The sequence below is a fragment of the Furipterus horrens genome, unplaced genomic scaffold (genome assembly GCF_987537825.1).
Source record: "Furipterus horrens unplaced genomic scaffold, mFurHor1.1.pri manual_scaffold_1, whole genome shotgun sequence".
NCBI classification, from domain to species: Eukaryota; Metazoa; Chordata; class Mammalia; order Chiroptera; family Furipteridae; genus Furipterus; species Furipterus horrens.
This window is the reverse complement of record NW_028327171.1, coordinates 217,333,782-217,358,287: the sequence shown is the minus strand read 5'-3', so window position 1 is coordinate 217,358,287 and position 24,506 is coordinate 217,333,782. Positions and strand designations below refer to the sequence as shown.

The window sequence follows — 24,506 nt, the reverse complement described above, 5'->3', positions numbered from 1 at the left end:
GCATGTCAGCATGTCCGTGTGGGTGTGTCAGTGTGTGTCAGTCTAGGTGTGTGTCAGAGTGAGCGTGTCCGTGCGTGTCAGTCTGGTTGTGTGTCCATGTGAGCGTGTCAGTGCATGTGTCTGGGCGTGTGTCAGTGTGAGCGTGTGACCGGTGCTACAGGCAGACGCAGGGGCAGGAATCCCGAGCCCCACACTGACACGTGGCTCTTCAGGGGACTCGAGAACCTTTGCTGAATTAAGACCCATTTCCCTAAGACTGGTGCGCACAGGAACACACCACACGCACGTCCTCTTTTGCAGTTCAGAGTGCTCCGACTGCGCAGCGTTTCTAAGTGGCCCTGGGCAGACAGTCAAGGCTGCTGTCCGGGAGAATGTGGTTGTAATTAGATAATTAATGGGGGCCTGGAGGAGGCTAAATGGAACCCTTCCTCGGTGGGAGGCGTGACCACGGTTTCTGATCTATGAGCGGCTCCCACCCTCGGGCGCAACGCAGGCTCGTCCAGGGAAGCCGGCAACGACGGGGCCAGCTGGCCCCGAGCAGCGGTGGGTTCCGGGATCTGCTCCGCACGCCCAGGGCCCGGTCAGAGGCCCGCGGCAGATTTATTTGTCTCCTTGACCGAGAGCCCTGGGGCCCAGCCCCCTCGGTGTCACCCTGACCCCAGCGGTGTCTGCTGACGCGGACGGCGTTCCCAGCCGCAGATGTAAACCATCTGGGGCCCAGGCCGCCTCCCACAGCGGGAAGCCACCTGAAACCACGCGCCTGTGTGTGTCTGCAGCTGCCCGCAGGTGGGGCGGCTGGACGGGGCTGGAGCCGTTCTTCTGCCCCCCCCCCCCGCACCCCAGGCTGCGGGGTCTCACTGGATTCTACATCCCCGTGGCGTACAATGTCAATGGGACGTCTCCAGAAAGTGAGGCGGGGGTGGGCTTGCAGGAAGGAAGTTTGATATGAGGCTTTCCATCTGTCCACCTACTCACCCAGCCACCCAGCCACCCAGCCCTCCATCCATCTTCCAACCTCCTTCCCTCCCTCCCTCCTTGTCTTCCTCCCACCCATCCACCATCCACCATCCATCTGTCCGTCCATCCATCCATCCACCCACTCGTCCATCCATCTGTCCATCCATCCACCCACCCACCCATCCAACCATCCCTCCAACACAGACTGAGCACTGATCATGTGCGTTGTGAGCCAGGAATGTCACTGACTGTTTAAAAAGCTCAGACACAAGTCAGAGGAGTACAACGGAGAAGAAACATGTAGATAAGCAACTGGGACATGGTGTGGACAGTGACAACTTTTTAAAAGAAAAGGCAGGTGAGACTCTGTGACCAGGAAGGGAAGGGACCAAGTGCCTTGGGCTTCATTGGACTGTCAAGAAAAGCAGGGCGGGAGTAAGGGAGGAGGGGCAGGAGCACAGGAGTGACCTCTCATCCAGCCGCACGTATGCGCGGGTGCGCGCGCGCGCACACACACACACCCCAGAGACTTTGCCAGTGGACACTGGAGGGATGGGAAGGGAGGACCTGGCGACCAGGAAGTACCCGAAGAGGCATGGCCGTCGCCCGCAGCACAGAGCAGGCGTCATGGGCACGGCCCACTCACGGCCCTCTCAGCACGGGAAGTTGAGTCTTTGCCTCCACGAGACCCTGAGGTTGCCCAGTTCCCTCAAAGGGGCTGCCTCCTGCCCGTCCGCTCTTGCTGCCACCTGGGACTTCTCCTTGCCTCCCTCTCAGGACACGTAAAACAGAGACCCCTCCCCTCCTGGGCCTCCAGGGACCCTCCCTGGGGCGGAGGGCAGGTGCCAGGTAGAGGTGCACAGGAATGGGTGGCAGTGTTGGAGAAGCGGATGGCTGCCACCTGCCCATCCCATGGGGACGGCTCCTCCCTGTTGGGCTTTTGCTGAGCACTGTCCTGCAGCCAGGGCCCTCTGTCCCCTTGAACACAGCTCCCCAGGGTTGGCTGGAGGGACAGGATCGGCTTCACCTCATCCATCACACAGCAAACGATTCCCGTCAGGGGACGGAGGGCCACCCACCGCGCCGAGCCACTGCAGACAGCCTGGGGAACGGGGACCAACTTCCCAGACAGTGGGACTCACTGTCGCGGAGAGGCCAGAGGGGTCTGTGCCCGCCAAGCGGGAAGGGGTGGCTCTGAAAGGAAAGCAACCAGCCGGAAACAAGAAAAGGGCCCCAGAAGTAACCTGAGCACGGAGGGAGTTTACAAACAATCGAAGCAAAACAGTGACACAGACATGCTGATTCCTGCCCCGCCCCCGGCACCTGGGCAAGAAGGCGGGGGAAGCGGGAGGGACGGAGCGGATGGAGCTGTGAGCAGACACAAGGGCTGTGTCCCCACGCGAGGAAGGCACGCAGCTTCAGAGGCAGGAGAACGCCAGGCTCCGGAAAGGACCCCTGATAAGACGCGCAGCCGAGCCACGTCCCAAAGGAAGTTCTAGGTCCTCAGAGCAGAGAAAGCCTCCCATAAGCTTCCAGACACACAGAGAAACGGAGAACCAGCCAGTGGCTTCTGCGTGCAAATGGCCCTGCTTACAGACAGCCTGGGCCGTCCAGAGTCCCTGTGGAAAAGAGACCCCAGCGGATCAGGGGCTGTGTGGGAGGGAGAGAAGCCTGCTTACGCATGAACAGCCTCAAAACGTGACTCTCACGTGCTGCATCTGGGGAAACACTGCTTGAAAAACCTCCCATCCAGATGGAAAGGAGTCAGGTTCAGGCTCCACCAGTGTGACCATGGAGAGACAGAACACCCTTCCCACTGCCAACCGCCCCCCCGCCCCGGACGTCCAGGGGAATAAGAACCCAAGGAAGAGCCTCAAAGCTCAAAGGTACAGCGGTGGCATAGGTGTGGGTCCCCGGGAACCCCGAGACCCCCGTGTAAAGCCACAGTGAGTGCGTGGTGGCAGAGAGCTGGACCTGGCAGTGGGCCGCGGGCGTGGACTCTGAATCACCGCGCCAGCGCGCTTCAGTTTGCCACCTGCTCCAGAGAGAGCGGGCCTGGCCCTGGGCCAGCCATCAGCACTCTGCCACGTCCCCAGCCCCCCTGGGTGCGCAGAGAGGACCGGGGGAGCGGCCGGCCCGCGTCCCTCCCGCCCTGCGGAGAGGCCGAGGCTGAGGCTCACGGCTGCTCAGGGACAAGGCGGAGCCGTCCCTGGTGGCCAGATTCTGTTAAGTCCGACTTGGGTTTTAAAGGAGAAATTTGAGGCCGAGGGCGGCTGAGGAGGGAGGCACAGAGGCAGACGTCTCTGTCCCAGGGAAGCGCGAGTCAGGAAGCAACCGGACTCGTGAGTCTGACACGCACAAGGTGCCTCTGCACGGCAGTGCCCCCGTCACTTCGTCCTAGGTCCTCCCTCCCCTGAGGCAGTCCCTAAACTGCCAGTGGTCCCTGAGCCCAACAGTGGCTCTTACAGGCAGGCAGGACGCTCCGGCCTCTCTCTGTGGGCCCTGAGCCCTTTCTCACGGAGTCAGACAGAGGCCACGGCCACGTGAGTCTCAGGCCAGTGAGCGTCAGAGCCCAGCCGTTGCCCACGGCGCTCGGCAAAGCAGCCCTGGGCTGGGGTCTGGGAGCCCCTCTGTGGGGCAGGCCCCGCCCGTCACCCTCTGGAGGGTCCAGCTTTCCCGGAAGTGGCTGGTGGGGGGATCCCCTGATCACACCCACAAAGCCCCCAGAACACCCAGCGGGTTCTGCCCCTGCGGGAAGCGCCCCAGGCGCTGCCTGCCCTGCACAGCTCCGAGGTGACCCTGCGGGTGCCCGGGAGCAGCGTCCGGGCGCCGTGGTCAGGGAGGCCGCTGCTACGCCCGCACAGGCTGCGTGTTCCGGAGGGACCGTGCCGTGTATGCCCGACGCTGCCGACCCTCCTGGGCCTTCCGGACCTTCTCTGCTGTCGGGTGTCACCTGTGTGGGACCCCTGCACTCAGGCGCGGAGGCCTGCGTTCGGGGGTCAGGCTGGCGGCAGGCAAGCACGGACTGTCCCTCTCCCCTAGCTCTGTGACTCAGGCCAGGACCCCGGCTCTGGCCACGCACGAGGAAGAGGAAGCCTGTCTGCAACAACCGTGTCGAGAAGCCCCAGCCGGCTGCTTCCCCAGGGCGCCCGCTGGCTCACGCCGGCTCCGGGCCTTGCCCGCCTGGGAGCAGCGCTCCTCTCTCTCCGTGGGCTTGGCTTCGGGATTCAGGCTGACGGCGTCTGGAATGGCCTGTCTGCCAAGGAGGAGTCAGCCTGGGAACAGCCTGGGCGGGGGGCAGGTGGGCCTCTGGGTGGCTGGCAGCCCTCCCCTCCTTGGTGCCTCCCGGTGTCCCTGCCCCGGACGGTCCCGCCCTGCAGACCCCGCCCGCGGGTCCGGGCTGGCTGCTCTGTCCGCCCCCGGGGCGCTGCGGCAGGAAGCGCGTGTTCCCGCCGAGAGCCTCGGGCTGACCCCAGCAGCCTCTCTCCGGGAGGCCTTCCCGCTTCTCGTGAGTCACGGCGCTGCAAAGGGGTTCACGACAGGAGGCCGGCGGCCCCGAGGAAGCAGATAACAGGGCACAGCCCCCTCCCGGGGCGCGGGCTCCCAACCCGGAGCCACTTCCACTGGCCAGTTGCAGTTTCTCCAGATGTCTGGAGAGTCAGCTTCCGGATAAAACTCATTTGTGGGCGAGAATGGACGCAACAGCCACCCTGCGGAGCAGGAAGGGACTTGGGGACCATCCATCTAAGGATGTTATGTCAGAGATGGGGCTGGCGGTCACTTACCCCAAGTCACCAGGCCGGTACAGAGTCGCCCCAGAGCACAGGTCAGCTAGCCCTGGGCGGGCAACGCCGGCCACACGGATCCACAGCTAGCGGCCCTGCCTCACTAAAGGTCCTCACACAGGTGACAAGCCAGAGCCTGGCAGCATGACGCTCCCAGCGGCAGCAGCCCCAGCTCAGGAGACGGGTCCTTGAAGGCCGGCTGAGTCAGGGGCTGTGCTGGAGGCTGGCGTGTGATGCTGAGTACGGCTCAGTCCCTGTCCCCACCCAGGTCGCCGTCACATGGGGACAGACCACAGACTCTCATAAGAAGGGAGCGTGTCCCAACAACGGTGAAACAAAAGTACCTACAGCCACAACGATTTCCCTGTAAATATATCATCAATATAAGTGATTGTAGCAAAGTGGAATGTGTTACCATAAAGGCGTAAAAAAAAGTATGTAATAAAGGCACAGAGGGGACAACAGTTAAGTTTCCAGGGTTAAGGGAGCTCTTCACAGCTTCAAGGGTGGGAGCTGGGTCTTCAGGGACGTCTGGTCCCAGGGCTGCGGGGAGGGGCCCGTGGGCCGAGGCAACGGAACAGGGCACAGGGCACAGGGCACTGGGGAGGTGGGTTGGAGGAAGGTGAGAGTTTGGGGGTCACAGGCAGCAGCGTCTCTGGGCAGGACCTCACAAGGCAGCAGAGGCCGTGAGAAGTGTGGGGGCGCTGGCCCGACCGATTTGCGTCTCAGAGGCGGCCGTGTGGGCGCCGGTGGCTGGAAGGGAAGGACCGTGGGGGGCCTTGGGTGGGGACATGGGCAGAGCTGGAGAATCAGCCAGGACAGCTGAGGGGTTTGGCTGGAGACGCACAAGAAGGCACTTTGGGGGAGATAAGAGGACCCGTGCTGGGGGGCCGGGCTGCAGGTGCTTCCAGGATGCACTGAGGATGCTCCCCCAGCGGCATGCACAGCACGAGGCCCCGGGGCGGGCGGGGGCTTCAGACGCAGGTTGGGAGGGAGACCGACGTTCCCCCAGCTCACTCTCCAGCTCCCGTCCAGGACAGAACTGGGGACGCAGGCGTCCCCGCAGGTGAGAGCAGTCTGTGAGGGGCACCTGCGTAGGTGGCTGGCAGCGCCCCCGGCTGGAGGGAGCACCGCCCTCCCCGGGGCAGCCGGGACCTGGACTTGGCCATGAGGAGTCCCCAGGCCCCCTGGGGAGGGCAGGTTCAGGCCACTGGGGCCTGGACTCCTTGGGAGCAGACTTCCGTACATGCAGTGAGCGTGCCAGGAGCTGGGTCTCATGGCGGCCGACGCCGCGCGCCCTGCGTGCCAGGCCCCCTGCGTTTTACAGGGAAGTCACCGACGGCTCCCAAGCCTTCCTGAAGGAAGCGCCCTACCGGCCACATGTTCAACAGAAGCACACCGACCTCAGGGACCCCTAGGGCCACACGGAAAGGAGAACTGCCCCGGGCCCCGCGGCGGGCGGCAGGCCGCCGGTCTCCTACGGGGCCCAGGGTGAAAGGATGGTGCTGAGATACCGCCTGTGGACGACGCGGAGGGGCATCAACCACGGCCAGTTCTGGTACCTTGACTTGGCTTCCGAAAAGCAGACACTTTAAAATTCAAAACGGTTTGCAGAAATAAGGACCCCTAAGTCTGTTTTGTTGGATGCGCTTTGCTTGCATGACCCAGATGAAATGGGCTGCTTCTCACATGTTTGCATACGTCCACAAATAGTCAGAAGACTGTGAAAACCTTACTATGCTTTGGAAAGCGTTCTGCTGTGATCCCAGCCCCAGTCCCAGAGGTCTTGGGACTCCTGGTGGCAGCAGATGCTTGAGAAATGTGATTGATTCTAAAAAACCAGCAGTCCCCGGGGCCTGGTACGACGGGTCTACTTCTAGACACGAGGGTAACTCAGCTCTTGGGTGGCTGGGGGCTCGGCCAACTCACCCGCTTGGCGGCAGGGAGAAGGCCCCTCCTTCCGAAGCTCTGGGTTTAGTTGCTTTCAGCCCATTTCACATTCTCAATTTTCAGCCCCATGTGAATGAAACTGATCTCCGTTGGGAAAACGTCATATTTAGAAATCAACTATAACACACTCAGGTGTTGGAGACTTTGCCCAGTCCCGTAAAAGTGTCTCCAAGAAGCAGGACAGGGTGAGCAAGCAGCCCCGGGCCGGCTGTGGGCAGTCAGCGTCCAGGCCAGGAAAGGACCCCCTCTCCTGCTGGGGGCTTGGCAAGTGCTCACTTGGAACCAAGGTTCTGGGGTCCCAAGGGAAAGTGTGCGAGTCCTGCAGGATGGGTCCCAGGGGAGCCAGGCAGCACCCCGCCGCGTGAGAAAATAAGACAGAATGTGCAGGCTTTAAAGGCAAACAAGAGCTGAAGAGGAACGGAGAAATGGCGGACTTGACGGACCCATGGAAGAAGAATGCACAGTGGTCAGCATGTCCCTGCGGTGGTAACCGGGAGACTCCGCCAACCCTGGGAGTCCCCGCCCGCCGGCAGGGCCAGGGCGACCTGCTGACCTGCAAGCACCGGGCTGCGCCGCTGCTGGAAGGCGTGTCAGCGGGTCTCTCCCAACGGACACATCCCTCAGCCTCTCCTGACACAGCCTGGAAGGCCCAGCGTTGCGTTCTTGAGACTGAACCTTCTCATCTCACGAGACGCAAACGTAAGCCCGTGGGGGTGCGGCCTCTGCCGGCATTGACTCTGCAGGGACCTGTGAGGCTCTCGGCCGCGCCACCTTCCTCCGCGGTGGGTGATGCCCCCCTGTGCGTGAGTGCGTACTGGGGCGTCTGAGAAGGACTCGGCGGTCCTGGCATTGCCGTGACTCTGGGGGACAGAGCAGCCTCACCCGAGGAGCAGACGCTCCCTGGCTCCGTCTCAGCTGTGGCCTCGGTTCGAGGGCTGAGAGTAATGCCCCCGCCCCAGACGGCTCCCAGCCCCAGGGCCCGGCAAACAGGCGCAGACGCGTGTGCGTTTTGTCCCGATTTTTAAAAATCCAGTATTCCTGGATTGAAGCCCCACATTTACAAATTATAGAAAAAAATCTTATGACATTTTCAAAATTTTTTGAATAAAAAGAAAAACCCTGAATTACCTGGTGTTTCCCCAAATAGTGGGTGTCTACAGGACGTGACCTGGCGAGAGATGCCGGCCTGTGACGCACACTTCTGGTCACCGGTCTGAGGGAACGCCGAGTGGGAAGCCACCCGCTGGGCTGTGGGATCCGGAACGTGCTCCGTCCGTCTTGCAGGCTCCAGGACTTGCTGGTTCCTGACTCCTCTCGGCAGAGGACAGCGGGAGTGAAGCTTCTGAAGACAGCCGAATGCTCCCTGGGCACCATGGCCAGCCGGGCGCCGTGCCGGGGAGGTGCCGACGTGTGCCCCACTGCCTGGCCGTCGCGAGCGTGGCGCTGGCCCGACGCTAGGACACCCTGCAGAGACCTCTGGTCAGCACCTGAGCACGCTGCCTGTCCGGTCTCCCTTGGGGATGCGCTTCTCTTCTGTAAGACAGGCTGGTCTGCCTGCCCAGCGGGGGAGAGAGGACCAGCCCATAGTAGATGCTCACTTAGCATTCAGCGATCTGCAGTGAACACTCGGGTGCAGAGCAGGCCTAGCAGTGAGGCCACTGGGGTGTGCGGCATGGTCGCCTGCTCCGGGCCACACGCGCAGACTCCACTGGGACTGGGTGACGGGGCTCGGCAGGCAGGTAAGTGACTCACGAAGCCCGATTTATGGTATAAACGCAAATGGAGTTTTCTCTGAAGGGCACCACCCATGTCTGCTGCTCACAGAGCGGCACAGAGCGCTGCTGTGGACACAGGAAGCACAGGGTGGGCATGGGCAGGCTGGCAGTGGCTTCCGAGCCTCCGTGCTTACCTATTTATGGCCATAGTGTGCATGTATGTACATGCGTGTATCACACCCCATATACTACATACGAGTATACATGCAGATGCCCACACCACACACACATTCTACCCTAAGACGGGGCATCTTCGCCCCAGGTTGGCTCCAGGATGAATTCGCGGTCTGGGGCAGAGGTCACATGCTCCGGTGGTTTCCAGCTGGCCCCTCACACAGAGGTCCACGCAGAGTCAGGGTGCTGAGGGACAGTTCAGTGAGACCTGGTGACGCGCGCTGGCGTGACTTCTCTGTGTCCCTCCACAGCCTTCTGAGACTGCAGGAGGTCCCGGCGGCCAAGGACCAGAAGCAGATGGCAGAGAACTCTGCTGGGGTCGTGCCCATGGAGGGCGCCAGACCCCTCTTCTTAGGAGAACATGTTTGACGGCTCCCATGTCAAAGGGTATTCTGGCCTCTGTCTTCCCCGTGGGAACTGCAGATCACACACGGCATGCTCAGTCATGTGTCTTCCCAAACGTTCCCATGTAGTTTTAATTGATTACGGCAATATTTTTGAGTTTGGGAGCCAGAATCTGCTACTTTATGTGAAGGACAGCAGAGCAAAGACCCAGAGAGTTGGAACAAGGCCTTGGGGTTACTATCAAAGCTGAGTCGTGGCGTCTCTGAGTAATTGTTACGACATTTCTGATAAATCAAGGGTGGCTTCTTCCGAAATGGGAGGCCTCCTTCCCTTCTCTGCCCATTTTTAACGCATTTAGTTCCCATTTGAGCTCCAGCGCAACACCTTACAGGAGTTTCCTTGGCCTGGACAGACCCGTGAACGTGGAAAGTGAATTCAGTGCCAGTGCTTACGGGGAATTCAGCATCTACTTTCAGTCCCTGACACAGACACCCGCCCCCCTTCCTGACTTTCTTTAATCAAGCTCTGTCATCGAATAGATGTGACCCAGATGTTCCGCGTCGTCATCAGGAAGTCAGGTTGAAGTACACTTTAAAAAAAAAATGCTACCTTGTAAGCAAAGACAGAGGGGCAGAGTCAGTGAGAGAAGAAAGCTTAGGCAAACCCTGAAATGGAGGCAGGACCCTGAACCGAAGGTAAGAATTCAAATACTGGCCGAGGGCAGAGCAGGGTGGCTGGCCTTCCACCGCCTCCTGAGTTCCCTAAGGACACCTGCTGTTCAGCGGTCCTCTCAGCAGACGGGTTGGGGACGCACGGCTATGCCCCGAGAAAGCCTCGTGATTTGCAAAACAAACGCCCTTGGACACCGAGGTCCTTAAAGAGGGATCTGAAACGGCTCCCCTCGGGCAGGTCCCCTCACCAGAGTGAGGCAGCCTCTGCAGGCCCGGGCGCGGCCACGAAGGGGGCCACAGCCAGGCGTCCAGCCTCCGTCAGCACGGGGACGTCTGCCGCAGCGACGGGCAGGCCCCACACCCCGGTGCTGAGGACTGCCGGAAGCACGCGCTCCCAGTGACGGGCCCGGGACGTCCGGGCTGCAGGACGGATGGCCACCTGCCCCGTCGTCAGAGCACCAGTGCCCTGTGGAATCCTCTGAGACGGAACCTGGGTTCCCTCCCAGCCCCTGTCCCCAGGACTACAGAGCGTAAATGACAGTCTGTCGGTGCCGCACCCGATGTGGAGAGAGACCCCTTCTCCCGACGTAGTCTAGCTGGGGCTCCAGGTACCTCAGCTGTTGAGTGGAGCACATAATCAACACTAAGTAAAGCTGTGACCCTGAACATTTATGGGGGGCAGGGGTTAATGTCACGGCACTAGCAGCTGGGGACTCAGACCCCAGAGGCCCTAGGGTCCTGGCAGGCAGTAAACGGGCATGTTCGGCTGGTCTTTGGAATGAAGTCCACTGCACATTTTTATGTCTTCGTGGGAAAATCATTAGTGCTGAGATTGCAAGCTAAGATCGCAAGCATACTTTTAAAATGTGGAAGCACCTTGGTTCCCTTTCGGAAGTGACCCTGGAGTGTCCCAGCGGCATGCCCTTCACCCCCAGGGCTGGGCAGAGCACTTGACCGCTGGGGGGCCGGACCCTTGGGGGCCTTGGTGGGGCATTCTCACCGTCGGCCCTCGTACCGCCCACAGAACCTCGCCTGCTCAGCTGGCGCCAGCCCGCAGGACCTAGGGCAGGGACAGCGTCCTGGTCACGGCGCCTCCTGCTGGGCTGCGGGCTGGTGCAGCGGACGCCGAGGACCCCAGACAGCCGGGGGCAGAGTCATAAAGAACGCTGCGCGGCCATACTGCTCCCTCGATCAAATGCGACCAGATACCCAAGGTGGCCAGCCTTCCACCTCCCCTCTTCCCCTGAACTCCATAAAACGGACCTTGGTGGGAGGGAGGAGGGGCCGTGGGGGTGACCCTGGGACAGCCAGCGGCCACTCTGCAGACCAGGGCAGCAGGGCACCCCGTGGTGCCCACAACGGCAGGGAGTGCAGAACAAGGGCCGAGGAGCTGAGGAGGCTCTGAGGGGCCATGACGGGCCCCAGAGGCTCTGCGATCCTGGGGCGACGCGTCTTCACGTGCATCCTACACCGCGTTGTCCTCCTGCGCGGGAGGGAGCTCCGGGGCCCGGCCTGTGACGCGAGCTTGGGGAGAGAATGCTGGGCTCCGCTCAGGCCCCAGAATCTTCCTTGGGGACAAGGACTGACTGCAGGGGGGGAGCATGTGCTTCCAGGCCAGCTTTCAGGAGGCTCCCCGCCAGCCCGGGCCCTGCGGGGCGGCCCGCCGTGGTCCAGCCGAGGTGGCAGCCCAGTCTGCTTGGCCCTAGGACCCCGCACGGCAGCCTTTGTCTCTAAGGAAGGTCGTGCGCTGATGGGCTCCGCCTGCCCCACGTCTCAGTAACCAGGCAGCAGCCACATGCCACTCACTGCCCCGCCCGGACCCCTGGTGGCAGGCGCAACCCTGTCCCCTATCACCATGGCCTGCGTTTCTTGTGGACGCCCGCAGCGTGACCAGCGTTGGGGGGAGACACTCCACACCACAGGGGGTTTCAGGACTCCCCTTAGCAGACGTGCCCTCGGGAGTAAGGCCATTGCCAAGGCTAAGCTCGCTGCCCCCTCTGCCACCTGCTGGCTGCGTGATGTTGGTCACGTCTCGTCCTCAGACTGGACCGCATTTCTCCCAGGCAGAAGTGGGGGCCTGGCCGAGGCTCGAGAGGTGAGCACCCGCTCACACGCTCCATCGGGGGGCACGGCTGGTGTCTAGCAGGTCTCTCCTGAGAACCGGTTAAAATAAAGGTGTGAGATCCCGCTTCCACAGGTGCTCAGCGCCCTGAGTGCTCACAGCCCCCTGGGGGGGCCCTGGGTCCGGGGACGGAGCTCTGAAGGGAGCCAGGAGGCTGGCAGGACGTCAGACCAGCCCCAGGCGAGGGCTGCTCGCAGTTAATGCCTGCACACGATGGGCCAAAACCAGACCCGCCCCGGCCTCCTGGCCGACTCTATCGGCCGTCGGTTCCCGGAGTGTCGCAACAGCAGGGAAAGGTCACAGTCGTGGGCACCTTACAGCGGGGACACGGGCGGGCATGACCCTCGTGGCCCATCATTCCTGAAAGCTGCCTCCGTCCCGAGACACAGCCGCCCCTCCTCCCGCCCCCTCCATGGGTGCAGACTGCCTCCCTGGCCAGCCTTCCAGAAAACACTGGGAGCTTCCCCTGGTCTGTCCTCCCCTCCGGTTGGAATGAAAGGCTCATGGGGGTGAGGACGGGCAGGCCCCTGCTGTTTCTTTCCCTCCTTTCCTGCCGCATGTCAGGAAAGCAGCCCCGTCCTCGGAGGCCGACAGCTGCGGGCCTGAGCACCAGCGGCCTTCGAAGCAGCAGAGAATTTTAACACAAGTCACCTGGTCACGCCACTGGTTTCCACCGCGGAGGGGCTCCCGGGTCCCGGCTTCACCAGGGCGACTTCGGAGGGAAGAGTCTGGGGCCCCGTCCTCGTGAAGGACAGGACCCTCCTACACCCTGCACTCCCTCCGAGGTGCCCGCAGCGTGGCACGAGGGAACGGCGGGGCAGAGCACGCACAGGTCTCGCCGGGTCTGCAGAAGCAGCAGACCAAGAAGGCGGAGGGAAAGGGCCGTCTGAGGAAGCCCCCCGCCCCGCGGGAAGGCGCGTGGCCTCCGGGAAGCCCTGAGATTGAGGCGTCCCCTCAGCCCTCCGAGCGCGTCCGCTCCCGGCCCGCTCCCTCGCGGGGACAACGTGAATGTGTGACTCACAAGCTAATTTGCTCCTTTCAAGGAGTCGGCCTCCTGAGCTTCAGGGTTTTCTCAGCTCATCAGCTCGGCGCCGAGAGGCCCGGGCAGGGGATGCAGGGCCGGCGTCTCCGTCCTAGGAGACCCGTCAGAGCCTGGGCAGAGCGGCTCTGGAATCACAATGGTGGGAGCCCACATGCGCCCCAGTTAAATCTGCACATGCCCGCAAGGCCGGCATGCCGGTGCGGACGGGATGCACGGGCCCTGCATTTCTGCTCCGAGCAGCACGGGGTGGGAAGCGCCCCGAGGGGTCTCGGGCTGCCACCTTGGCCATGGCCCCAGCCGCAGAAGCCCGGCAGGGCTGGGGCCAGGCCCAGGCGCCACTCTCGGGAAACACGGAGCTGGGGAGTCCTCAAGATAGGGCCCCGGGGGCTTGGGGGACCTGGGGCTGTGGGGGAGGGGGAGAGAAGATTTGAGGCTTGGTGTGTGAGCGGGGACTCGGAGGCAGGGCGTGAACTGAGATCATGACTGGCTGAGTGTCCCCTAAGCAAGATGTGTGTATGCATGTGTGTGCGTGTGTGCATGCGTGTGCGTGTGTGTGTGTGTGTGAGTGAGTGTGTGGGAGACAGAGAGCGCGATGGGGCCACTGCCTTGCACATGGCCTTGCTGTGAGGCCCGTGGCGCACGTGCATGGGGAGTCCAGGCCGACGGCAGGGGGGCCCCTCCTTCCCCAGCCCCAGTGGTGCCCAGAACTCCCATTTGGATCCAAGAGCCCCCAGAAAACACCCCTTTCCATAAACCTTGACAGACACAAAGCTCCCCTGGAGCTCGCCCCAGACAGCGGACCTTGGCGATGATCCGCGCTCGGTTGCTGGGGAAACTGAGCTGAGATGGCGGGGGGGGGGGTGCAGGTACTGCCAGGACTGCCCCCTGCTTCTGGGGACCCGGTCCCTGTGCCGGCCAGCCGCAAGCACGCGTGAAGGATGAATGAATGAACGGGCAGGGGCCGTGAGGGGCACCTGCATAAGGGGCGCTAACTGCTCTCCGCAGCGGCCCCCATTCGATGACACAAACACACTCAGGGCTCACAGGAAAGAGGTGAGGACCGCAGAGCCCACCCGTCTTGATAACGGTGCCCACTGCTCATTGGATTCACAATAATCATATTAATAGCAAGAGTCACGCCCCGTTCTTCCCACGCCCTGGCATGCTGGTGGCCCCAGGGCTCTGTCCAAGGTTCTTCCCTGCCCACAGGACAGGCGCCCTTCCTGGGGACTTCCCTCTCTGCCCCGGGGCCTTCAGCTGCCATCTGTCCCTCCGGCGTGGGTCTCCCCAGACAAGAGCCGCTGCTCCTCCCGCCCTCTGCGCTGGGGTCCAGGAAGGCAAGGGCAGACCCTGCCCTGGGTGGGGACACACGGGCGCAGCAGGGCAGAGCTGGGCAAGAGCGCCCCCACAGACGGGCACCCCAGCCTCCGGCGCCTGCCGGGCTCCTTCCTTGCGTGAAGCACCCACCGTGACATGACATCACACAACTAGAATTCTGTTTTAATGACAGCCTCACTGCCCCTCACTGGGCATCTCAGCCTTCCCCACTGCTCCGCAGCCTTGCGTGGCGTGTTTAGTAGGCGAGTTCTCACGGCAGGCCCCGGCGTTGGCACTTAAACGGAACATTGAAAAGCAAAGTCAGCTCCTAAGGGCGGCCGGGCCTGTCAGGTGAGAGGAGCTGGGAGCACAGGCCTGCTCAGCCGGCCACGGGCCGTGGGCACGTCACACCTGCGCAGTCACCGCGGCCCCGGGCAAATGTTCTCCTCACGTCACCTGGGAGACTGAGGCCGCACCTGGAAAACAGATCAAGCCGCCGTCACCGCCTGCTCCGGGTCAGCGTCTGAGACCACAGCACCTGCCTTCCTCGGGGCCGGTCACCAACAACGGCCAGGACCCCGGGAGGGCGCCGGACAGAGGGGCTTACGGGGTCCCACGGCCTGAGCCAGCTCCGGGGCCCCACTGCTGCTTCTCCACGGGGCTCGGCGGTTGTAGCCTGGCTGCTCTCTGGCTGCAGACGGGAACCCTGGGAGAAATCTACGTGTAGGCGTGATTCTGCAAAGGAAGCGTGGGCTGTCTAGCTGCTGCAGGTGGCTGCAATGTGGGGACAGGGCCAGGTGTGGGGACAGGGCCAGGTCTGGGGTTTACATATTTGTTCTTGTGACTGTCATCTGTACGTCTCATTACGTGATCTAGCTGGTTACTTCTAGCCTGTAGGAGGGCGTTGTTAAAAACTATTTTCCCTTAATGTGACTGGCCTCCTTCCTCAATGTGTATGCGTTTCGATGGTTTTGAGTGAATTTCTTTTCTCTCTCTTTCTTTTTGGTGATGGGGTGGGGGACAAGGTTTTGGCAGACAGTTGAATGGTCTCCAAATAATCCTGTTTTCATATTTTTGCTTCTTCTAGTCCTACCTGGATGTCTTTTTCTTGTTTTATAGAATCATTTAAAAACTCAAGGCAAGGCTACGACACAGTTTGCTGGGAGACTGCTGATGACTTTTGAAATAAATATTGTCTAGGAAGGTGGTGAAGAGTCTTTATTGTTGTGTCTGGAGATTTAAATACCAACAAAGAGATCTGAATATCAGAAACATGTTACATTTTCTCAAAGGTGTTTCAGCATCTACTGAGATGCTGACATTTTTTTCTGTTTTGTCGGTGGCCTGCAGAATCCAGGAGAAGATCATGAGTAACATTAATGCTGTGGACATAGTGCTGGAGTGTGTCAAAGGCCCGGCCCAGGGGCCCCAGCGTCTGCTCACTCCCCAAGTCCACAAATAAGACCTCCCTGGGATGTGCCTTATGCTTCTGAAACATTGCTGAATTTATTTTTCTTATACTTCACCTAGAATTTGACCTAAGTTCCTAAGGGAGTGGATCTGTCTGTTTTTTCAACTTCCACAGGCTTGGGTGTCATACCTATGATCAGGACTCTGAGAGGCCTTCCTCTTTCTGAACGAGTTGCACTGTGTTGGGTACTGTCCCCAAAGAAAGGGGGCTTTTTCTCAGTCCCCAGGGGAGCCTCATTATTGCCGGGATGGCCCTCGAAAGAAGAAGGGCATCCCCAGACAGGACACACTGGGAGCCCGGCGTCTCTTCGGGAGGCAGTCCCTGAGGCACTTGACAGTCATTTTGTCCCAGGTTTTGCCCTGGCCCCACGACAGAGGCAGTCTGGGTCCCCGACTCGGTGTCCGTCTGCGAGGGCTCAGCGGCTGCTGGGCCTCCGGAGGGGCTGTGGGTCACCTGCCTGCCTGCACCCAGGGCAGACTGCCAGGCCCTGCCCCCACGGGCAGCAAGTGGGCAAGGACTTGACCCTGGCTGGCCCGAGGGCCTCCAGTCCTGCCAGGTGGGGACTCCCCACAAGAAATGGGTCCCCCCTGGTCTCTTACTTATTTTTCTCTATGGCATCAGAATCTTGTGAAGTAAACACTCCCTCTGGACCGAGCTGTAACTCCAGGGATCTCCGCCAAGGTTCTGCAAGCTAACCTGTCCATCTCTGTATTATTGATGGTTCTTGGGGGGCAGGGGAGAAATCTGCAGAGACCTGTGACCCCCAGAAACTGGGCCAAGTGAGTAAGAGCGGGGGATCTGGCCTGATTTATGGCCTTCCCGGGACCCAGTCAGGGAGCTGAAGTTGGCGGCATTTTCTGGGCTCCCACGGGTCCCTGAGCGTCTGGCCCACTGCAATCCGGTCCCTGCTCAGATGCGACGGGGAGCCCACTTTATTAGGACGCTTGGCTGACTCAGAGACCCGGGTTCCTCTTCTTGCACTTGGGGTGAGTTGTTTCCCCCCGAGGAGGCCGCTGGAGGAACAGGAAGGGTCCACGGCCGTGGGTCGCACTGGCAGGGGGTCTCCGAAGTGGCCTTCCCACCCTTGGCTAAGACCTGCAGCTAGTCCCTCCCCTGACCTGTCATAGGGCTCCACAAGGGGACAGGTGTCCCCACGTCCCACCCAGAGCAGGGACAGAGGTCAGTCTACTGCAGCCTGAGGCTGTTCACGGCCACCAAGGGTCCCATCTCCCAGCCCGCGTTTGACCAGGGTGTCAGAGCTTTTAAGAGGCAGGAGAGTCAACGGTGTCTCCCACGTGGTCTGCACTGAGTCCTAGACTTCCGTTGGTCCGAGAAAATAAACCCATCCCAGCGGCACGTGCTCCACCGTCCTCCACGGCGGACCCTCAGTGCTTTCGAGACAAAGCTGTCCACAGACGAGGGCAGGTGCTCCTCCAGGAGGGGCCCAGGGGTGCGGGAGTGGGTGGGGGTCGGGGGAGAGACAGGGACAGACTGGCTCCAGGTCCTGCAGACTTACTCTCCCCTGAGGGCTTTTAAGGGTGCTCCCCTTAACCTCATCGGGACGGGGGCCTCTGTGCGTTCTCCTGGACAGGGTGGAAGAACCAAGATTTAGTGCTTAGAAGAACATCCCTGGTGGTTGGACAGGGGCTGGGGTGGGCGTGGGGAGGGCTGGCGCCCTGTGGGGAGGGAGCCCGTGGTCCAACCAGCACACATGTCGTTGCAGAAGCTCAGCCTTTTCTTGTCGAAGCCCCTGGGCCGGTGTCCTTCTGTTTTCCCCGTTCTCTGGCAGAAGAAGAGCATCCGAGGACCCAGCCAGTCACGTAAATAACCAGAGCAGGAAGGTCAGGGCTTGGAAGCAAATTAGGTTCTTGCTTTCTGGGCTTAGTAACACAGAGATTTTAATGAAAGAGTCTGGGTTGGTGTGTTCTCCAAATTGCTGTGTTTCCCTGAAAAAACGGTAGCTGGTAACGCCCTGGGTTACCAGCCTTGGGACCTCCTAATTTGGGAAGACGGCCACCACCCAGCACCACCCCGGAGTCTCCCAGATGAGTCCCCAACTTCTCCAAGACACGGACCGCGTCTCAGCGCGATGGGGAGCGCAAGTGGGTCGTTCCTGGAAGGATTGCGGGTCAGCGCGTTGGGGTTGAGGTGGCGGCAGTGGTGAGCGGAGGCCCCGGGAGGCCCCTTTCCCAGGAAGGGCTTGGGGACAGGCCAGCCGACAAGGGGGACAAGCCCAGGCTTCCGGCACGTACGTGGCAGCTGCTCCTCTGCACTGCCTCATGGAGAGTGGGCTCTGGGCCGTCCGTCCAGGACCTCCGCATTGTTCATCTGCAGGATGGGAACCGCCGGCCACCTGTCCAGCGAGCTGCCCAGGGGCCCGAAGGGACTGCACTCCTGCTGGGCCCGGTGTGCCCGCTTCCCTTCCAGGCCACGCGCTACGTCACAATTCAGCTCCAAAAGCAACGTCCACGTCCTGAGCCTTTTGTCTGACTTGAGGACCCATTTCTGTATCACATCCGCTCATTCCTCCACGGGAGTTGCCAGAAAAGTTACTGAATCTAAATATGGGCACCCAAATTCCACCCGTGGGATCCGGTCTCTGCCGGCGCCTGGCCTCAGCCTCCTCTTCGAAGTGTGTGGGCGTCGCCCCCAGGGAGCGGGTGCTGAGGGCCGCGGCAGACACCCTGCGACCCGTCAGACCCCCGGGCGGCCCGGCCCTACAGCGACCCACTGCCCAGGGCGGGTCCCTTCGTGGCAGCCAGAAGTCCCGCCCCCTCGGGGTCAGGGTCAAACGAGCCCCCAAACAGCCCTCGTGGGGGCCAGCCTCTGAGTCTGAGGGCCAGGCAGCCCCGAGCTGTCAGCCCCAACCCAGGGCGCTCGGGATGCGACGCTGCCAGCGGGCGGAGGGCCCGGGGGCCGCAGGGCCGGTGGAGGTGGGCGCCTGCCCCAGAGAGGCTCCTCTTCCAGGTAATACAAACCTCCAGGTCGGGAGGCTTCCGAGCGCCCCTGAGGGGCCTTTCCGTGGCTGCAGGGAACACGGAGCACAAAACCAACACCCCTCACCGCTGTGGAGGGCAGTTCCGCAGTGTTAACATTCTCGCTGCGGCGCCGGCCCCCAGGATGCCCTGCGTCTTGCAGACGGCACGTTAAACTGCCCCCCAGCCCCGTCTCTCTGCATCTGACCCGCCGGGCGCTGCGCGTGAGCGGAACCTCACGGCGTGTGTCCTTCGTGCCCCACCGACTTCGCTCAGCAGGTGCTCGGGTCCAGCCCCTGGAGCCCGGGTCCGGGCGCCCTTCTTCTCAAGGCTGAGCCACACCCCCGCACGTGGATGGACCGCCGCGCGCTGTTGTCGGTGATGCTGCTGCGAGCCCGGCGCACAAATGCCTGGGGAAAGGCGCTGTTTCCAGTTCTTTTCGGTTTATCCCCAGGAGTGGGGCTGCCAGATCACGCGGTCATCGCCCTGTGTTTCAGGGCCCACCGCGCTGTCCCCCGCCGCAGCTGGCGCGTGTGCATCCCCACCAGGAGGGCCCGGCGCCAGAGCCTCTGCGTCCGCCCGACGCCCGCCTTGTGGTTGGCGGCAGCGGCCGTCCCAACGGCGTGAGGGGACGTCTCACTGTGGCTCTGACCAGGGACGCTGAGCAGCTTTTCAGCCACGCATTGCCCATCGGTGGGTCATCTTCGGGGAAACGCCTGCCCGAGTCGTCTGCACACGTCGGCGTCAGGCCGCGCGCAGTTCTGTTTCTGTTGCGTGCAGACATTCTCTCCGCACCCCAGGCACGAACCGCATCTCAGCCCCTCGGTTTACAAACACGCCCTCCCGTTCCGCAAGCTGCCGCTGCGCTCCGTCCCCTGCGTCTGTCCTCCGTGGGCCGCAGCCCCACTGTGTGCTCGCCCTCGCGGCCGGGGAGAGAGCCCAGCCGTCCTTTCCGCGGAGGACGCCGTCTCCACGGGAAGCAGCCGCGGCCCCGCGCCAGGGCTTCCTGGGACGCCGTCTTCACGAGCAGTCCTCGCCTCCCCAGGGGACCCTGTACCGTGGGGACAAGGCCGCGCCGCCCACTGTTGGGGGAGCTTCGCACACACCCGTGTCTTTCTGTGGAGCTCCCTGGCCTCCTCCTGTGGGGAACGAGCTCACCTGCGCCCCCCCTCACGTCCCCCGAGGACCTCTGGCCTCCCACACTGTGCTGCCCCAGCCCGTCAGTCCCAGCAGGCGGCCGAGGGTCGGGGGTGCAGCTGCGGCCACCGGGCCATCGAATGTGGCCCTGCTTCAGCCCCGGCTTCTCCGACGCAGCCACCGCCACATGCCTCAGGGCCCTGCGGAGCCCAGGGCAGGAGCCATTCTCTCCTCAGGATCACGGGCCTGAGGGGTGGGGGGGCGCAGGGGGGCCCAGCCTGGCCACCGGGGTTCCTGCGCTGCTCCTGCCCACACGGGGCTCTCCGAGGGCCAGGCCCACCTCCAGCCGAGGCTGTGAGGCCGCGCCCTGGAGCCGCACCATCCGGGGGACGGAACCGGTGTCAGCCCTGCCCGGGGCCTGCATGCGGAGGCTCCCTCAGCAGCTGCTGAGCCGTTAGGATATGTCCTGTCCATACGGGGACGGCCACCCAGCCCTTTCCTCCACCTGCTGAGCCCAGGTAGCCATGGGGCCGGCTAAGGCCAGCGCAGGGCCCCCGGTCCCGCGGAGTCACAGGCTCAGAGCACAGCTGTGTCCCCGGCACCGTCACACCCGGCTGCTCTGCTGCCCGCCCAGCCAGTGGTGTCTCTTGTCTTGTGGACCCAGTGAAGGTCCCTGGGGTCCAGTGGAGTGACAGTGTGACGGACTGATGGTGACCGAGGAGTCCAGGGTCAGGCTGGCCACGCCCCTGAGTGCGGCCCCCACTCCCAAAGCCACTGCACACAGCCTGGTGAGAAACGTGTGTGAGGAATATGGGGGGGGGGGGGGGCAGAGGGGATAACATCACACAGAGCACAAGGCTTTACTCCCCAAATGGCCCCCCATCTGTATCTATCTCTGCCTCCTGGTGTCTCCCCTGCTCGATGGCCGTCCCCTCCCTGTCCCTCTCCTGTGTTCCCTCCGATTTCATAGCTCCCTTCTTGCAAACCGCCGCCACCTCTACAACGGAAAAGACCCTATAAGACGAGGCAAACTCTGTTCTCAGCAAACCCAGGGTCCCCGCGTCACCAGGAGTGGCCCCAGAAAGCAGCCAGGCCAGTGCGCATCACAGGCACATCTCCCTGTCACAGAGAAAGTGTGTTTGACGCACAGACACCACACGGGGTCTTTGTGTGCTCGGCAGACCAGGGCCGCCGGTGAGCCCGCATTTCTGCATCAGACAAGCACTCGCTGTGTGCGAACCATGTGCCCGGCCATGGGCTGGCCGGCGATGGGCACGTGACCAAGACGCGGTACCGAGGTGATCAAGGGATGACGGCAGTCAGCCGTGCCGGACGCAGCTACAGCAGCAGCCCCACTGCCAGGGGCGCGCCAGGCTCGGGGGAGCACAGGGGCCACCAAAAACGCCACAGACCTGCACCCAGGGAGGGTTAGGGTGGGGCAGGAGGCGGTGGGCGGGCTCTAGCAGCCACGGGCAGCACCGCCCTGCCCCACGCCCCGCACGTCGGGGCCCCGCGGAAGCATGGAGCACAGACGTGGGTGTTTTAGGGAGCTAAGCCCTCAGATGGGATTTGCTCACCCCCCCTTTCATGGGGCACCTGCTCCGAACGGCCCCTGCTGCCCACGCTGGGCACAGTTGAACGGGACAGTCGCTTCCAGCCCAGGGGGCCCACTTTGGAGGATGCCGGGCCTCAGGGCAGCGAGCGGCCCAGCTGGGCGAGCAGCTCCAGAGGGACCTGGGGGCAGTGCCAGGGTGTGGGGGGGCAAGGAACCGAGATGCCCGGGGCCCAGGCCGAGCCAGACACGCTGCGGGTGCGTTACCTGAGTTACTCCGTCAGCCGTTCAGTAACGGGATGAGCCCGGGGTGTGGAAAGGTGCCCTGCTGACCTCGCGAAGACGGCGTGTGCCGTGGGGGCACCCCTGTGCGCACCTGTCACCGCGGCTTGGCCCTGGCGCTGCTGCTGCCACGGGGGAGCGGCCACAGGACCCACCCGTGCAGGTGGGGGCGCCCACAGTGCAGCCACTTAGGAGCACGCTCCCGTTTTCCTCCAAAACTGAACCCACGGCCACCACATGGTCCAGCAAACACAAACTTAGGTCCCAAACCTGCTTATTCTGAATGGCCCAGCCTGGGAAGCCGCCACATCATCCCTCAGTGGGGGATGGACAATGACCTGGTCCATCCAGATGGTGGGGTATTACACCGCGCTGAAAGGTAACGCGCTCTCAAGCCATGAAAAGACACAGAGGAACCTGAAGCGCACACTGCTCAGTGGAAGAAGCCGGTCTGGAAAGGCTACATGCCGATGGTTCCACCGTGTGACATTCTGGGAGACGCAAAGCCGTGGGGACGGCGACAAGCTCGGTGGTGGCCAAGGCTCGGGGGAGGAGGGGCGAGGACGAGCACAGAGGACTTTAAGGCGGCGACGCTATTCCGTGCGATACTCCAATGGCGGAGGCGTGTGATTACGCATCTGTCCAAACCCACGGAAGGCGCGACGCCAAGAGTGAGCATACCTAACGCAGGCTAGGGCCGCCGGGGGATGGTGATGTGCCGGTGCGGGGTCACAGAGTGTGACGGTGCACCACGCGGTGGGGCACACAGTGGGGAGGCCAGGGGGGTGTGAGGGGAGTTTCTGTACCTAACCCTCCATCTCTCTGCGAACTTTAAACTGCTATAAAAAAGGAAAATCTTCACTTAAAAAAATTAATAAAAACTTAAAAAGAATGACCTGGAGAGAGGAGCCGCAGGTCCCGAGAAGCAGGCCAGGAGGACGGGCCCATCTGTCCCCACCGGGCGCTGCGTGGCGATAGCGGTGCTCCTCTGCTGGGACGCGTGTTTGCTCACACGCTCATGCTGTGTGGCCGGGGCGGCGGGTGGGGGCGGGTCCTCACTGAGGGACAGTGTGACGTCTGCTTACCGTCCCCAGCACACACGTGGAAGGCGGTGAGGGTCCCTGTGGGGAGCAGCGTGCTCCCAATGCCGCAGCAGGAAGACGAGCTCCGAACCAGCCAACTCTAACCCTACTTAAGCCCAGGGTCACCGTGCCCCTCGGGCCCCTGGGTTCAAAGGCTCCATCTGTGGGTGTGTGGCTGGACTCCCCATGCCAGGAGAGGCCAGGGCTTCCGTGTCCCGGCTGAACACGGCCGGCCTGTCGCACTGCACCCTGACCGCATGGAACGGCCTGGGCACGTGGGGCGGAGCGGGAGGCAGGGACAGCCCCCACCCGCAGAGGGCAGGGGCGCAGGAAGTGCCCCAGTGCCAGCCGGGACCCAGGCCCCGCTCTCACACTCTCTCCAGGGGAGCGCCACGTGCATGCGGGGACCGCAGCTCATCTGAAACCGACCTCCCGTGTGACAGCGGGTCGCGTGAACAGCAGCGGGGCCCCACGGGACGTAGAGGGCACCCTTGGTTGTCAGACAGTCCGCCGAAGGCACAGACTGCCTGGCTCTGCACTGGCTCTGCCTGCGGCTGGCCTGCCTCGGCCCTCAGTCTCCCCACCTGGGAAATGGGAGTGAGTGCTACCTCGTCGTAGGGCCCTTTCCAGGGCTAAAATAACTCTCTTTGCCAAGTGCAGGGACCCAGGAAGGCTGGCACCCAAGCTCAGCCGCCCAGACACAGTGCCTTTGTCCCCTGCCCCCCTTGTGCCCTCTCTATGCCCTTGACTGTTGGCAGGGGAAGGGGGAGGAGCCCCCCACTGCTCTGCAGCCAAGCTGGCATCTGGCTTCCCCGGGGGCCCATTGGAGCCCTTCACCCTCCCATGGACGCCAGGGCCCCACCTGGCCCCGTGCCTCTCCCTCTAGACCTCGGAGAAGGTCTTGAGGGGGGAAGACCCCAAGGACCCCCTTCCTCAGAGCACAGGAGCTCCAAGAACAGCGACTTCTTGTGGGGATGCTCCTGACAGGTACCTCCTGAGCGGGCGGCTTGCAGGACAGGGGACGGCGCTCCTTGTGTGCCTATGAAGGACAAGGCAGGTGGACCCCGGGCAGGTGAACTCAGGGGCAGATGTACCCCAGGGCAGGTGGACCCGGAGGCGGGGGACCCTGGACCAGCATCTCTGCAGAGCAGGCAAGGCCTGCACCCCGAACCCAGCCTTCTCGGCCTCTCTGCCCCGGCCCCAGGGGGCCCTGGCCCCGGCAGCCTGCACCCAGGCTCACCCTCGGGAGCTGGGAGCCGCCCCGCCCAGGAGTCCTGGCAGCCCATGAAAGCCTCCCTGCCCTGTCTGTTTCCTTGCAGCCAGAAAGCAGAAAGCTCGGCTCTGAGTCACCCCTCCCCAGGCTGACTCATGCGGGGGGCCCGTGCAGGGACCGGCCGGCCTTAACCTCTTGGTTTCTCTGCGTCTCCGCAGCAAGAGGCAGCTGTGGCCGGACTGAGCAGGAGCGCACGGCTCGCGGCTCAGCGAGCTGATGGCTGTGGGCCGGAGGGGACCCGGCCAGGGAAGGTGCGGGCCGCAAGTTCCCTCCTGGGAACCTCAGCCCCTTCCCCGCGTGACCGCAGCGTACAAATAGCTCAGCCGTCGTTCTGAAAAGTATTTGGTCATCTGGCCAGCGCAGGCCCAGAATTTGCCAGAACAACACATCGGTGCAGCCAGGGCGTGAAAGGAGACTGGGAGCCTGGGACGTCAGCTGGTGGGGCCCGGGGGGTGCAGGGGTGACTCAGACGCTATGGGGGCGCCCAGGGTCTGGGGGTCCTGACCTCAGCGGGGAGGGGTTGGTTCCCCTGGCAGCTCCACCGGCTCCTTCAGTCCTGAACTCTTGCTGGTCGCCTGTGGGAGGCCAGGAGCCAG

At 62.7% G+C, this 24,506-nt stretch overlaps 1 protein-coding gene across 2 annotated transcripts in view; it reads right to left on the bottom strand.

Annotated features, from left to right (window-relative positions):
• Positions 1–24,506, bottom strand: part of TWIST2 (twist family bHLH transcription factor 2) — a 39,849-nt gene that overhangs the window by 1,384 nt on the left and 13,959 nt on the right. The window contains exon 2 of one of the 2 annotated variants that reach the window (XM_090269764.1): positions 14,301–14,614. The exons of the other annotated variant lie outside the window; for it this stretch is intronic. The gene's annotated coding sequence lies outside the window, so the exon portion shown is untranslated. Of the gene's footprint in view, positions 1–14,300; positions 14,615–24,506 lie in introns of those variants that run through there. 2 annotated transcript variants of the gene reach the window in all.